Below are 15,538 nucleotides of genomic sequence, written 5' to 3'. Positions count from 1 at the left end.
CCTTTCCTTTCCCTGCCATCTATTTGTTGTGTTATTTAAAAAAAAATCAATTCACAAGGATAGAAGTTTACTGGAATGGACCAATAGGTAAACCAAAATGCCTGATCAACCTGTCAATTGTGAACACATCCACGCCTAGATTTAGCAAAAGATAAAGCGCCTTGTGTGTAGGGGAAGAAAGTTCGATTGACAGCAAAGGCAGTGCAGTTTCCCACAACAACAGGAACTTTCTTTATGATTTTCCCAACAGCCACGAGATTAAGAATAATCCTAACTCCTAACAATCTCCAGGAGAGGCATCACATGTGCAGGACTGCCAATAAAAATCCAGGTTAGGAATAAGAGAAAAACAAAGTGCTTACCATTTTCACCAATATGAAGAACAAAAACAACTTTCCATGGGTAAGCTAAGTAGATAAAATTCCGGAATTTCAACTGGGAGAGTAACTTGATTTCTCTTCCTATGCAAGGGCATAATCCTAAATTCCTATTTCTTTCCTTTAGGTGCTTTTCTTTCAATTCCTCCCCATATCTATTTTACATTCAGTGGTCACAAATACCAGGCCAGGTTGGACATATGGACTTTGGTACCCGACAGAGCAAAATGACCACGTGATTCTGGAATTGAAGTGTTAAGAAAAAAAGACCCTTCTTCCGAGGACACATTGAATCAAATTTTGTTACATTCATTTGTTTTTGGTGATTTGAAGATTTCTTCCATCCTTTGCTTCCAAGGAGAATAACAAAACTGTAAGGTCCTCAAAAATGTTTTGGAGGTCAAGAAGTATAAAGTGTACACCAAATGTGCCCCAACAATGCGATCATGAGAGATGGTCTTTTCTCCTACTATGTTGAGGTCAATAGTAGATGTATTTGTGGCCAAAATGCAATGGGGAGGGCAAGCCTTCTCAATCTCACTGAATAATTGAATATTGTTTGTTTCAATGGAACTTTTTCAACGATAGCCTGCAAGTGTATGCCAATGTTTGAAACATGTATAGAAAATTGTTGTAAGCATGTGAAATGAGCATTGGGGTTTTAGCTATCTCCGCATCATCCTTAGCTAATTATAGCCCTCCGTGGTGGTGTTAGCATGACCCTATCCTTTTGGGACAACTGGTAACCTAACATTGTATCATAGCTCAGGTTGCAAGACGTCTTAGGTTCTAGTATGTCTTTGTGCATTTCTTACTAGATAAAGTTATGGTGGTGTCTCTGAAAGCAATAACACCAAGAGATGGTTTCCAAGATTATGATTATGTCATACCGCTGACAATAGTTGTGCTTTCTAAAACCATGAGAATTCATCCTTCCTCATGCCGTGAACTTTGGATTGGAAACTCTCCTCCCACGCATAACATCTGCATTTGTTTAGCATTAAATCAGATAATCACTCCTAACATTCTAACTGTGTATAAGATCCAGACAATCCAAGCAAAGATGGCAGTATACTTCACAGTGTCCATGGCAGCCAAAATTTCATTCATTAGCCAACCTCTCTTATCAGTACATTGCAGTCCTTCCTTTGATAGTATTCTCATTTTGCTAATGATAAATGTCTATTCCCACAAGATAAATTAAGAGTTTAGAGAAAAACAACATAAAAAACGAAGAAAAAGTCACAAAAAGTCAAAACTCATGAGCACTAAACAAAGTACAGAACAATGCTGCCAAACACATCCCGCAGCTTGTGCTGCCTATCTAAAACATTAACCACAAAGTTCCCACTATACTGTAAATCATCACCCTTCAAAAGCATCACCAAAGGAAGTCTAAAGTCTGAGGTCCAGACAAGATCCTTTCTTCTCCAAAATATTAGAACTAACATTAGTGAACCAAGAAGTGATGCCACACCAAGTTACAGGTAAAGAAGGACCATAGCAATGGTGATTCGAAATGAAGCTAACCATAAATCATGAAGTTGTTGCCATATTTGATGAAAGCGAGGACATATAATGTTACTGTTCAATCTAGGCAAATGCAAGAAACAAAAAACAGAAAGAAAAGAAAAAAAAAATATGGCAGACACAGTAGGCATCAATATCAGCTGCAGAAATCAGCAAAGCCACATACCAGAAGATCCATTGCTTTCCAATGGAAATTTCTAACTAAAGCATAGCTGCACATTGCAGTTTTTTTTTTCCAGCCTTTAACAAAAATAATTTGTACTCTAATACATTGTGTCAAAACTTTCTTTCAAAAAAAGAAACCTCGACATTTTGTTTGAAACACCAACCAATTGCCGTCTTAAAATAAGAAACTATACAGTGAAAATTACCAAGTTGCATCCATAAAATTGAAAAAATACGAGTCCTTTCTAATTGACAGGCAAACTCTAATAAAAGGGACAATTGCTATGCACTTTCTAAATAATGCCCTTACTTTTGGGTCATCCTTAGGGAAAGTTCTAACAAATTGGATTTAGCAATTTGCCCCGTCTCATAATGGTCAACATGATATATTTATCTTAGGTAGCACAGAGAGCACAGGAATAGCACAAACCATTTACTGAAATTGCAAAATCGCCTTCAAATTGAGTACTTCTAGTTACCACAAATTTAGATGATATGAAATCTAAAAAAATATACACTTATTATCGGGTGCAATCGTGTCTGTCTATTTGTGATTCATGAGCAAAAAAATTTAATATAGCATGCTTGAAGTTCATTACCATCTATTGTCATCAAATTCGTTTATCTTCCATGACGGGAACTTCTTGCGACTCTCGTGCGTGAGCCTTGCGAATTTCCGAAATACAGCAGCCACCTATAGAGGAAAAAGTATTAAGTCAATGCTTTCAAATTGGCAAGAAATCATAGCATTCCAGAGAAAGATATTCATTTATCCTTGCCATTATTGCCAACCATCAGGCCATCAGGGTTGACCAAAATTTCGTAGACATCTAAAAGTGGGGGATAACACTGCAACTAGTAAGATGGCTATTGATTATTACTGCTTCAGAAATTGAGAGGACAACAATTTCAGTGAAGTTCTTTTTTAAGTAAACGAGGTGATTTACTTTTTTCAAGGAGGACCTTTCTCTTCTAATAAACAAGGTCCGGCCACGAGCAAGGCACGAATGTCATGCCTGTTGAAGAGGAAAGGTGTATGACATCGATTGAGTAAAGTGACAAGAGTCTAGCTGATTTACATGTAGATTTACAATGCATACCTTATTTACAAATGCTAAAGTAACGCGAATGTAGTAAAGTTTATAGTAGTTAGATACATGATCCTAAAGTATTAGAAAGTAAATCATGCACACAAAAAAAATTACAGATAGTGGGTCATTTGTAGACTCTCAAATCAACCACACGGATTTTTATAGGGTCAGTTTTCGCGCCATCTCCCGTTACAGACAGAACTTTGAAGCCCCTACGCATACATGCTGCAAAAAGTGCCACCTATTACACATTATGAATCAAGAAATCGTAAATTGAAAAGAAAAACCTCTATTCACAAGGTATTTGAACTCATGATAGACAACTTTTTAACTAGAATGTAGGGACTTCAAAGTATTTTTCTGCTGAAAACTAATCATTCACGAGTTCCAACCTATAAATCCTCAAAATGCATCATTCAAGGTACAATGAAAGACCTCTGCAAGTGTAAAAATTTTTCAAACCCTATGTCCACTAATGCTATTATGCGCTCTTGCTAAAAAAAATTAAACATGGCAATTCGCAAACAACCATACATGCGCCTATCACACACAAGCACGCATGCACACACGCAAGCATACACACACATCTCACTTCAGCAACCAATTATGACCCTAAACTTCTGAACGTAACTATAACCGTAAAAAAGGTTGAGCCAAGTAGTCATTTTCGGTAAGCATTCGAGGATGATAATACTCACTGCGAACAAATACTGTGTCCTATCTTCGTGTCTATGTTATCAATGCAGTCCAACACAAACACACACCAGTTTTGAATCAGAACTCATAAAACGAAACCTGCAAAATTAAAATATTCAATCAAAGGCTACCCGGAAATGAAAACATGATTGTGAAGTTGAATTGGGCTTTGTAGTAGAGAATGAAGTAATCTGGGTTCCCAATTAAATATGTTCCAACAACCAAATTGAAATTTCGAAAGAAAGTTTATTCTATCCACAAACACAAACAGAATTTCGTACCCCAGTCACCATCTCCTCACTCTGTGTGTAACATGTAGTAGTATATAGTATACACAATTAGCAAGTAACTAAAGAAGCAAAGGTTATTACTTTTACCTACCAGCATCAGCGTTGCTCGAAACTTCGCAATTGATGAACCACCAATAGAGAGACACCGGCCACGTAGATTGGCCAGCTCTGCACAGCGTCATTGTTTCTTGATACCCAATCGGCCAACCATTTCCTTCTCAGCTTTGCTCCTCGGTAACCTTGCTTTCATTTGTTCCCAAAATACTTGTTCAGAAAGAGAAAGTAACAAAAGTCTGTCTATACATTCTACAAGTGCAAGTGAAGATAGGGATGTAAACATAGATATAGTCATGTGTGTCTGTATTGTATAGATAAAGTCAGCTTTGATTTCTTTGCCTGTTGATGGAAGCTCTTACAAATAGGGGATACGATAGGTCAAGTTCATGCCATTGTCTAAACTATAGTTTCAATATTTTTACCTAAAAATACCCACTATTCAAGACAACTTTTTGGTCTAAATGGTATTTTTGGTATTTTTAGCGGAAACAAGCGTTATTTTGGCGTCTATCCGAACAAAAAAAATATAGCGTAAACTTACCCAAATGATGACGGAGAAAATGAAAACTTCTCCGAATTTGGATGAAGGACGATGAAGTAAAATGAAAAATTCTCGAACCATCCATTTAGGCAGAATTACATAATAAAAGATACCTATCATGACACAAGTTTGACCTGGAATGTTTTAACGACCAAATCACAGACTTGGAACATATGGTCACTTCATTTCAACCAAGGAAAAAAAAGAACCCATGTATCCACATAATAAATCATCCATTTAGCACTAATTAGCTGATAAAACAAAACATAAATAGCCACAAAACCACAGACAGACAGACAGATGGAATTTCACATCATACACATCATGTCTTTCAAATGTTCCAGCTTTGACAACTCCAAACTTCATTAGCAAGCTCAAATTAGATGAAAATTCCCCAACACGTGTAGCGGTTGGGCAGAACAAAGACGACTTTGAATTAATGTTGCTCCTACATTCCCAAAAGCTTCAACTTGTTTTCCTGGTTGCTAGTGGTTCCTTCACATGCACCCTACAGAGTTCAACAAATCCATCCTGAGCTCATCCATACATTCTTGCTAGAATTTGCCCGTGGTTCTAAGTTCTAACAGATTATAGCAAACAAGCCCGGCAATTTCGTTCTACCCTCTCCCTCATAACTCGATCCCAATTGCCTCCAAATATCACCAAACAATTTGTTCTCAATATGCTCAAGTCTGGAGCGAAAAGGGGACAACAACCAAGCTTTCACTACTATATTAGAGTTCAATAGCACATGTGACGTGGTCTCAAAGTGACCCACAACAAGCACATACAGTGTCAACCGGTCAAGTTCACTAAGTGCCCTCGATAAATTATATTGCTAAAAAAAAAGAGTAAACATAATCAACCTAACGTAAGAGAGTAATCGATAGATAACATAACTTTTCCGATACTTAGGCCACAACAATATAGATAATACCCATCCTTTATAACCAAAGATTTGAGATAGTAAGGAGAGAGAGCAGCTTCTTATGTAGTCGTAAAATAATTCCGTTGCGGTTGTGTTCCTAATTGCTCGATCTTGAAAAAATGATACCAATTCAAAACCTTGTTAAAAAGTGTAGGAATTGTGTAACATGCATGTCATCCTAGTTTATCAAGACTTAAAGTAAAATTTGCTAACATATCGAATGTAAGTGAAGTCAACTTTCAGAAAATAAGGAGACAACAAAACTGGAATGTTCAAAACTAATGGCATAGTACCTTTTGATTCAACATCCCTCTAGCCTCCCTCCTTAACCCACCATTTTTTAGTTTAAAAAAGAGAACGCCTTCAATACATGACTAATGTCCTGCACAATAACAATAGGTTTATGGAAGTAGCCATGGTACTCGCATACTGAAACTTCTAGTCAAGTCCAATTCCGCATTACTGTGTAATTATCCTTGCCAACATTCTTAGCGAGCCCTAAATGAGTCAGAAACGTGCATGGCCACAAGTGGTTCACAAAAGTTTAAGAATGTTGAGCCCTACAACAAACCATTTCACAATTTTACTTAAAAGAAATTACTGGTTTTGTTTTGAGTAAACAATTAGGAAAAAATAACAAACACTATTATTTTTGGCCAAAATGTACTAACTTGGAATATCAGAAAATGCACCCAAAAATTAAGGAACAAGTTCAAAACGGATATGTCTCAATAATCAACGGGGTAGCAAAGTAAACTGAAATCTAACTAAACTTCCTACCATTAATAAGCCAACACACATCAACGTCTCGAAGCACCAAAGTATGGAACTCTATGTGCAGGAACAAAAGCCTAGAATATCAGAAAAAGCAACCAAAAATCAAGGAATAAGTTCAAAACGGATAAGTCTCAATAATCAACGGAGTAGCAAAGTAAACTGAAATCTAACTAAACTTCCTGCCAACACACATCAATGTCTGGAAGCACCAAAGTATGGAACTCTATGTGTAAAAACAAAAGCCTGCAGTTGCTCCATCATGTCACTTAGTTTACCCCTTATCACTTGAAACACATATGCATCAAAAGGTTAAATCTACACGAGTTACCTAAAGGGGAGACCTTTGCAATACCTAAATCTTGGCCAGATGTAACACTATCTCCTCTTAATCAGATTGAACACAACCCCCACCCCACCCCCCCCCCCCCCCCCACAATCTTCTTGAAGACACAATCTCGTCTCTATCGATGAGAGGTACGACCAGAACAGGCATGTCAACTCCCTCCATATATGCTATATATAAATTCACGGTGAGAACAGGCCTTGTTCTGTTAAACCAATATTATTAATTTTTTTTCATGTAAGTATGAAAAATACGTTTTGACCATGTCTCTAGTTATTTCGAATTTTCATGTTCATGTTTGAGTCCGCGCAAAATTGGTTGCCACAATTTTTTTCACTTGCAAAAAAGCAAGAGGGAATGGGAAAAAAAAAACCCATAGACACATGCAAGAAGAAACAGAGAAGAAATCATGAGGATGGGATAATCAATTAAGAGGTGCATAAGGAAGCTAAATTTCTTATGTGCACTCATCAGGCAGGATCACTTTTGACCTATCCCTATGAGGTATATAAACCAAAACACCCACAAGCCACTCACAAAGCCACATGTATTGGGGAAAACAAAGGTTGCTGGCAAGAGTTGAACACAAGCCTCTGGGTTTAAATGTGATCTTATGAATGACCTTAAACTGCTTGGAATGCACACTCATTTTATTAGTAGATGCGTGAGCACATTTTCATCTACAACTGACTTGTGTTGAACATCCTTTAAATCACCATCTTTTTTGCCTCATTTTGCTCGGGTGCATGCCCTTAAATCATGAGTTTTGATTTCATAGGTAGGCACACCATAGATGGAGAACTGGTCTTCGAAGAAAATGACAATAGCAGGAGAGTGGAGTTGGGAATTTTGAAAACAGCATGGTTTTTACCCTCACTTCCCCTTGCTATCAAATGGTTGCGGGATTCATATTACTGTGCAGATGGCTTACATGGTATCTGTGCTCAACAAAGGAGAGCAAATCCTTAATTGCTACTTCTAGACCCTATCCTTCTTGTGCTTCTTTTATGGCCACAACAGTGCCGTCAGCAAGAGTACCTTTATAGACCTTCCCATACCCTCCTTGTCCAACTTGAGCAGAGCCATCAAAATTGTTAGTCGCCAGAGCCAATTCTCCATAAGTAAAGTTTTTCACACCATCAATTTTGACAGTGATCTTGGATCTTGGATACTGCAAAAAAACATAATGCGGGCCAATGTAACAAAAGGTAAATTAATAACAATTCATTAGATGATACTGTACTTGTAGATATCAGTTCGTCTACATACTTATAATTTTCTAGAGGGACTACGATACGCATATATCTGAGACAAATAATAAAGAACCCCAAATGGTCTGTTTTTCACTAGTCAAGGAGGACTGAGGTAGATAATGATTTTGAAACCCCAATACTTAATGGCTGAATATGCAATATAAGAGATCGAAAAACAGGCAATCAAAACTACAATGTCATTGTTTGTCCATTTGTAAAACCTTTAATTCTCGAACATTTCAGCAATCTGACATGGTGTATGAAACGAAGTTAGAACAGCTCGGGCTAATTCAAGGGGGCTAACAAACATCAACATAACGTTAGAAAAAATTACATACACTGTAAAATAACAAATGAATTTGCAAATTAGAGAACCCTATATTTCAAATATGTATATTCAACCATTTCTTACTAATGCAGTCTCCCTCAGGTCAAAATTACATACACTATAAAATAACAGATTACCCGTGCCACGTTCAGGGGGAAAAAAAAAAAAAAAAGATTACCCGTGCCTAAAGGCACTTCTCAAAACATACGAATCGAAACTAAACTGATCAATATCTGGCACTATTTATCATATCCACCAAAATACCCCATCATCTCAAAATTTACTTTTCTCATTTGAAGATAGGTAGAATAAGCATTACATTCCAATCTTTCAAATTTTCCAAAACATTCAAAAGTCTGACATACCTTCCGAACACCGCACCAGTTTCACTTGCCAAAATCGGTAGCCAGCAAAATACCTTCCGAACACCACATCGGTTTTTCTTGCCAAAATCAGTAACAATATTACCTTAACAAAACTTTCATCAATTTTTATATTGAAACAGTTGTTGAGAATGAGATAACTTACCAACAAAGATGATCGCTATTACGATCGAAGGGGCTCCTCCTCCTCCTCCAAAACCCAGCCATGGCCTCCATCACTTCCTTCTCTCTCTACAACGAGCATCATAAGCCACATCGCAAGTGCAATTCAAAATCACATGACGAAGCTGTCTCTGATGTCCGGCTGAGCAATCGATGCACCATAAGTTCCCGTACCCAATGGATGCCCATGTTGGATTTTTGCAATCAAAACACATTTGAAAAAAGAAACCCCCCCGAAGGAAATCAGAATCGAGTGATCTAAAAAAGATATTATAACAGATCTGAATAATACGTACCTTGTTCTCGACTTGGTTCTCAGTTTTCTGAAGATGGCCTTGGTCAGCTGTGCCAGTGAGATTCTCAGTTGTTTGATGGTGTTGAGAGAGAGAGAGAGCAATGCCCTAGTGAAGAGAAGAATGGTGGTGAAAGGTGGCGTGTATTTCAGGGGGAGAGAGTAAAGTGGATGAAAATACTTGAACCGGAGAAAACCACGTTTACTCAAAAAGGCAATGGCACATGCTCAACTGCCCCCCAAGACACTCCTAATTACAAAGACAGAACCGAGCAAATTGACGGAATTACCCCCAGCCTCCAGCCTTGACTTGAGGCTGCCCAATTGAGGGACTTAAATGGAAAAATCGAGCAAAAATTGGCAAGCGGAAACTCATTATCATAAACGGTAGGATAACAAACCCTCCCCGCAATAAGATTATATCAGCTGATTTTAACTCCTCATTATTCATCTTTGCAACTTTTATTTCACCTTTTCTTGGTCATTGACTTTTCTATTGTATCATTCAGTTTCCTCCATCCAAAGTTTTTTCAATTAAAATCAACGTTTTAAATTTGCAATAAGACATGCTTAAAAACCAGGTCAATTCCTATCAGAGTCTAGAAGAAAATCGATAATCAGGTGACCAAAAGATGTAAATTGAATGAAGAACATGATTCTACCACAACTCCACCTAATCACTACGTATCCTCTAAGAAGCATGAACACAAATATGGGATACAGACACGACACATACACACGTACACGTCATTTCTCCAAAAAATTAGGACACAGACACATCGTGAAACGTCAAATGCGAATTGTATTTGTATTATAGAGGTAGGTTATGATTTCATATAAACGTCAAAGAAATTTTAATGTGTCTAACTAAAAGAAATATGATAAATTCATTAGACAAGTAATCAAACATGTTCATCATCAACACGTGTTGTACACGGATAAGTGAGGTCGGTAGACGTGTTCGTACTTTCTAGCGTATGCTAGAAGAAACATGTTGGAGTTTGTCCAACAACAGTTAATTATCTCCTCCAAAGCTAATATACGAGCCTAGGCGGCCTTTCCACTCATTGCCAATTGGTTTGAAGTTGGATGCTTTAACGTAGTATCAGAGCTAGGGTTTTGGAGAATTTCTTCCCCCTATTTGTGTCATGAGTGCACCGTTGTTGTGATCCATGTGTAATGGATCATTTGTTTACCTCTCCACGTGCGAATTGATGGTCGCACGTGACGGGTGAGTGTTGGAGTTTGTCCCACATCGGTTAATTATCTCCTCCAAAACTAGTACATGAGCCTAGGTGGCCTCTCCACTCATTTCCAATTGATTTTGAGTTGGATGCTTTAACAAAACACATAGCCCATTTTGCAAATTTATGTTGTGTTTAGAACCAAGAGAAGGAAGGGGAAACAAAAGTTATCTTTCCTTTCATGTTTAGTTCATTCGAACTATCACCTCTTATCCTTTCCTCTTTCCTTCCTCATTTCTTTGTTAAATTAGGTAACGTCTTCTTTCCTTTTTTTCTTTCAACCAAACAACATAAATTTATTTTCCTTTCCTTTCCCCTTGAAAACCAAACAAAGAAAAGTTATTGCTTTTGCCTTTAAAACTCTTTCCCTTCTTCTATCTTCCTTTTCCTAAGTTCAAAACACAGAGGTAAGTTGAAGCCCGAAAGATGGAGGAAAGGAAAAGAGAGAAAAAAGAAGCATTCTGAGTTTAGTATTGGTTATGCATGCACTCTAAAGTCTATTATTAGAACAAGTAATGCTAGTGCAGAAAAGGAAAAACGTTAGTTGAAAGAAAAGCAAACAAAACTGTAGGAGATATGCAAACACAACCCATATATATTTACATATATCTATAACATTGTAATTGGAGAGAGAATTAACCAAAGTTGATCTTAGCCTGAAACTAACATGCATAACATTCTGAAAAAACTGAGATTCACATAGCACAACAACTGACTGTAAAAGGAAAAATTCATCTGGTCAATGCCATTACAAACAACAAAAGCAGCCCCCATGATCATTGATCTCTTGGAGGAAATAACATAGAAAAATAATGCTTGAAAAGTAACTGCCTGAATCTCCTTTGGACAGAAAAATGAAGTAATCATTTCAAGTGTAACGTAGTTATAGCCAGAACTAATAAAGTGTGGAACATAATGCTCTGAAGAAACTTGAAGTCCGGTTGGAATGATCTGATATTTGCGTGTTCAAGAAGCACAAATAAAAATTCTTTTCAAAAAAAAAAAGGAGCACCTCAAATGTAATTGCAGCATAAGCATTTTAATGTACTTCTCTTTTATCCCTGTTCTATTTCCAATAAAAAAAGTGCTAGTCTATACTCATTGGTGTCTCTTTGCCCTTTACCATACTTTGGAAACTGTATCTCCCATTTCAACACATAGGCTCTGTTTGTTTGGGGTGAAAATGTTTTCCCCTAAAGTATATTCCTAACTTTTGTTGTTTGGTAGCACATTAATGGGAAAAACTTTTCCCGCAGTAAAAGATTTTGGCCCAAGCCAGCGTAAAATGATTTAAGGCTGAAATCTTGGCAAGTCATTTTCCCGTCGACGATTACAGCATTGCATACATACAAGGACTATAATTATCACTCCAATATATACTTCCAACCACGTGACATTTCTCTCTCCCCCTCCTTAATTTCTCTCTAACATGTGCGTCTCCGCAGATACAGTGGTGGGCCCCATGCACCAATTTCACTGATCACCTTCGATGTTCCTCATGGGACATTTTTTCAACAAAGTTCATAGCACCATATTTAAGAAGATACCAAACACCTAAAAAAAGTTCAAAAATTATTATACATGTAACATATTTTACATCGAAACAAACGGGGCCATAAAGAGCCACTAAAAACTTAATTCATACTAGTCACATTTTTTCTTTTATAGAAATATGCAAATATATTCCTTCAAGATGATAAGCCTAAAAGAAAATTAGCAATAGCCAGATGTGTGTAACAATATGTCAAAGATCCAACCCAAATTCATCCTAAAATCATGAAAGAACTTGGCAAAGGGCACGTTGAAAATTTAATAGGCATAGACTCATAGTTATGACCATAGGACACATTTATAGGAGGTAATTCAAGAAATTCATATTCTGCAACAGAGGAAAAAATAACACAAAATGCCATGGGGAGAGCCGAAAAGTAGGTATTCGATGAGCAAACTAGATATTATATCTCACAAAAAAGGCTTAAGGCACTGACAAGGGTAGAAATCATACCACCCCAACAAAAAAATTTGGCTTAAATGTACCCAATCCATGTTGGATCACCTTGTTCCATTGACTGCAAGCAGTAGCAAGTTAATAATTACTTTGTGGGCCAAATAGAAACTAAAGCAAAGTAGCATCCTGTGTGTACCTAAACCTTGAAAAGTAAAGTAAGCATGCAGGTTCCAAAATCTATATTGTATATATGCGATAGAACTTATGACATTCACACAGGGTGTTTGCAATATAATTGCTTGTTGTCCATAAATGTTGTTATTCATAAAGTCAAGCTATTTCTTTCCTATATTTTTTTCGCGATGATTGTGAAGGATTTAACTTCTATTAAAGAATGAAACTACATGTAAGGTGCACAATCTTTACGAAGAATTATTAACAAAAACTTAGAAACAAAGGCAATGTGCAAGAACTTGAAAAAAGGGGGTATTGACAAGATATAAATTGAAAGATCCATACTCTACCTTACAAGGCAAAGCTCGTGACCTTCATACTTTTCAAGAATGTGCAAGTACATCAAAAAGTAGACACTTTTCAGGACAGCCACTTTCAGGTACGTGCAAGTACGTCAAAAAGTTCTCACTTAATTTCCAGGAGTACCAATAAAGACTAAACTGATTCCGACAAGTCTACGTTACTGCTGCACATTTCTCTGCCATAGGAACATGGGTGTATTCATCATGTCCACTATATGTAGATAGAAGTCAAGGCCCCTTAGATAGCAAAATAGTAAAGTGCGTACATTGTTATGCATCTGCATGAGAAGAGTCATAAGGCTAACCTTTAAGAGATGATTCAACAAAACTGGCCCCACAAATCGGGAAAGGTCATTGTCAATCTGCAAGACCATCAAAGAAGGATGATCAGTGTCGGTATTCACAAGTCTGAATAGGAAAAAATGTTTGAATAAAATCTGTTAGAGCTTGTCCCACATTGGTTAATTATAGTTTATAACCTCCAAAACGAGTATTTGAACTTGCCCCACATTGGTTAAAAACAGTTTCTTAGAGGTTGACTATACATCTAGGTAAACTGAAGAAATATTCTATGAGCTCAAGCTATGAGTGCCAACATGCCTAGCTGCTAGCCGTATAGGATGTGGATGCACGCGTAGCACATGCTATTTTGGTGTGTCCTATAAATTTTATCAATTTTGAGCACGGGACACGCTAGGAACACAGGGACATGCATGTTTCAAATTGGAAATGTCAAACCTTAACTTAAAAGTTGATTTCAGGATAACATGATGATAAAAAACACAAGAAACTCCATATAAAACACAACCTGATAAGATCCTCATTTCAAAATAATAAATAGCAAGTAAAAGGTAAGGATTATAAAGTATAACATTAGTTTTGGTTGTTTCTCAACATATGTTTGTACAACAACAGAATATATCTCAACAAATGTATACGTATTCTTGCCATCTCTCCCACTGTATGTTTGTCCTCGTCTCTTCATAATTCATGTACCCCGAGTTCGTATTTGTTTCTATGTTAGTGTTGTTACTGTGCTTTTTAGAGCTAAAGCCGCATGTGTTATAAAAGAACCGAAAGGCATAATTTCACAAGGAAAATCATTGTTTTCAAATGTGTGCCCAAAAGTGTGTTCATGCACATTAGGAGCGCCATTATTTCCTATCATGACCATAGCAAGGGAAAAAAGAAGGTATGAGAGAGAAACTGCGGTTTCTTATCATGTGCGAAAAACCAATTCATTCCCTTTCATATATTTATGGTCTTCCTAAGGAGGTTTGGAGTTTTTATTACTGTTATCCATTTCGTAGCAAATAACAAAAAGCTACATGGCTAACCTAATGCATTGGAAGCGGGTGGCCATAAGGATGATTGTATATAAAAATCTAATTTGCATTTTAATTCACTAATCATGTGATGGTCATGCTAAATATTAAGTACGGGAGCAACATTTAATTTGCCTCTTCACATTTACTTCTACTATTCAGGGCTTTTTTGTCTCTTCACAAATTATTTTGTAGATGATGCCCATGTGATATTTAATCTCTTTGAAAAGTCGCACAAGTTCTTTCCATCTCTCACTAGTGTTTTTTTCAATAAGCCAGCCTGAGAGTTCCTTGGGGAATGAAAATTTACGCCATTGGCCTGTAAGGGTCTTTCTCCAAGGCTAAGCTGAAGAGCAAACGAAAAGGTCATGGTCCACAATGAGTTTATAAACTAACAAAAATGTCCAATCATGGTTGAAATGTTCATTCTACGAAGACCCTGTTAAGACAAGATATGTGATGCAAGTATGCAACCGATACAAAGCTTGAAACAATTGATTGAATCCTCATGAACATAGCAATAAGTTTCCACAACAGCAAGTAACATACAGTTATGCAAACCTAAACCCGAAAGATTACAAAGGACATCTATTACCTAGGCCAATCAACTTGGCCAATATTTGTGGCACAAGATGTTGTCTAAGGATACGAAAGTGTTCTCCAGGAATGCGTTTTCAAAATAAATAAATAAATAAATAAAAGTTAGGAGAACAGAGTAATTACTTTGAAAATGCCTCCAAACAAGAACCTGTAGAGAAGAAAATACAAAAAGCAAGCAGTGAGATAAAATTGTTTACAGATAAATCTCTACTTTTTGAAATGTTAATGCTTTCATGAAACCTGAAAAATAAAATAAGGAGATTATACTAAGCATTTATTCGCTATACCTTCCTCCTAGGCCACCATTTAAGGCACGTAAAAGTCAGGGTTTATATTCCTCAGCCCAACAAATTTGGAACCTACAAAAGCCTAAAATCAATACACGTTCCATAGGACAACGATATATTGAGCAATGAGCGTGCAACTTTGCATGCGCAAAAAAAATCAACACATTGCAAAATTTTTAATTAATGTCTCAGTCTGATCCCATGCGTCTAGCTTCCAGACATCCTTCTCAATGATAGGCCTTTTATAGCCTTACTGCATGGGTGGGGTCATCCAGCCGAAACAAATCCCTACAGTAAACCAATGTACAAACTTAGACATGAGCTAACCAAGACCCAATCTAACTTAATTATCACGAAGGTAAGAGAAAAAAAAATTGTTTTCAAG

The 15,538-nt window shown here is 36.9% G+C and overlaps 1 long non-coding RNA gene across 21 annotated transcripts in view; it reads right to left on the bottom strand.

Moving 5' to 3' along the window:
- Positions 1 to 1,008: 1,008 nt before the first annotated feature.
- LOC131313243 (uncharacterized) overlaps positions 1,009 to 15,538 on the bottom strand; it is a 31,702-nt gene continuing 17,172 nt past the window's right edge. For 20 of the 21 annotated variants that reach the window (XR_009196125.1, XR_009196120.1, XR_009196128.1 and 17 more), the window contains 2 exons: positions 15,154 to 15,441; positions 14,742 to 15,014 (listed from right to left, as the gene is read on the bottom strand). This is a non-coding gene — a long non-coding RNA (uncharacterized LOC131313243). Of the gene's footprint in view, positions 1,064 to 14,741; positions 15,015 to 15,153; positions 15,442 to 15,538 lie in introns of those variants that run through there. The other variant, XR_009196134.1, reaches the window with a different exon arrangement.

The sequence above is a fragment of the Rhododendron vialii genome, chromosome 13a, assembly GCF_030253575.1.
Source record: "Rhododendron vialii isolate Sample 1 chromosome 13a, ASM3025357v1".
NCBI classification, from domain to species: Eukaryota; Viridiplantae; Streptophyta; class Magnoliopsida; order Ericales; family Ericaceae; genus Rhododendron; species Rhododendron vialii.
Note: the sequence above shows the minus strand (reverse complement) of the source record. Positions and strands in the feature narration are given on the sequence as shown.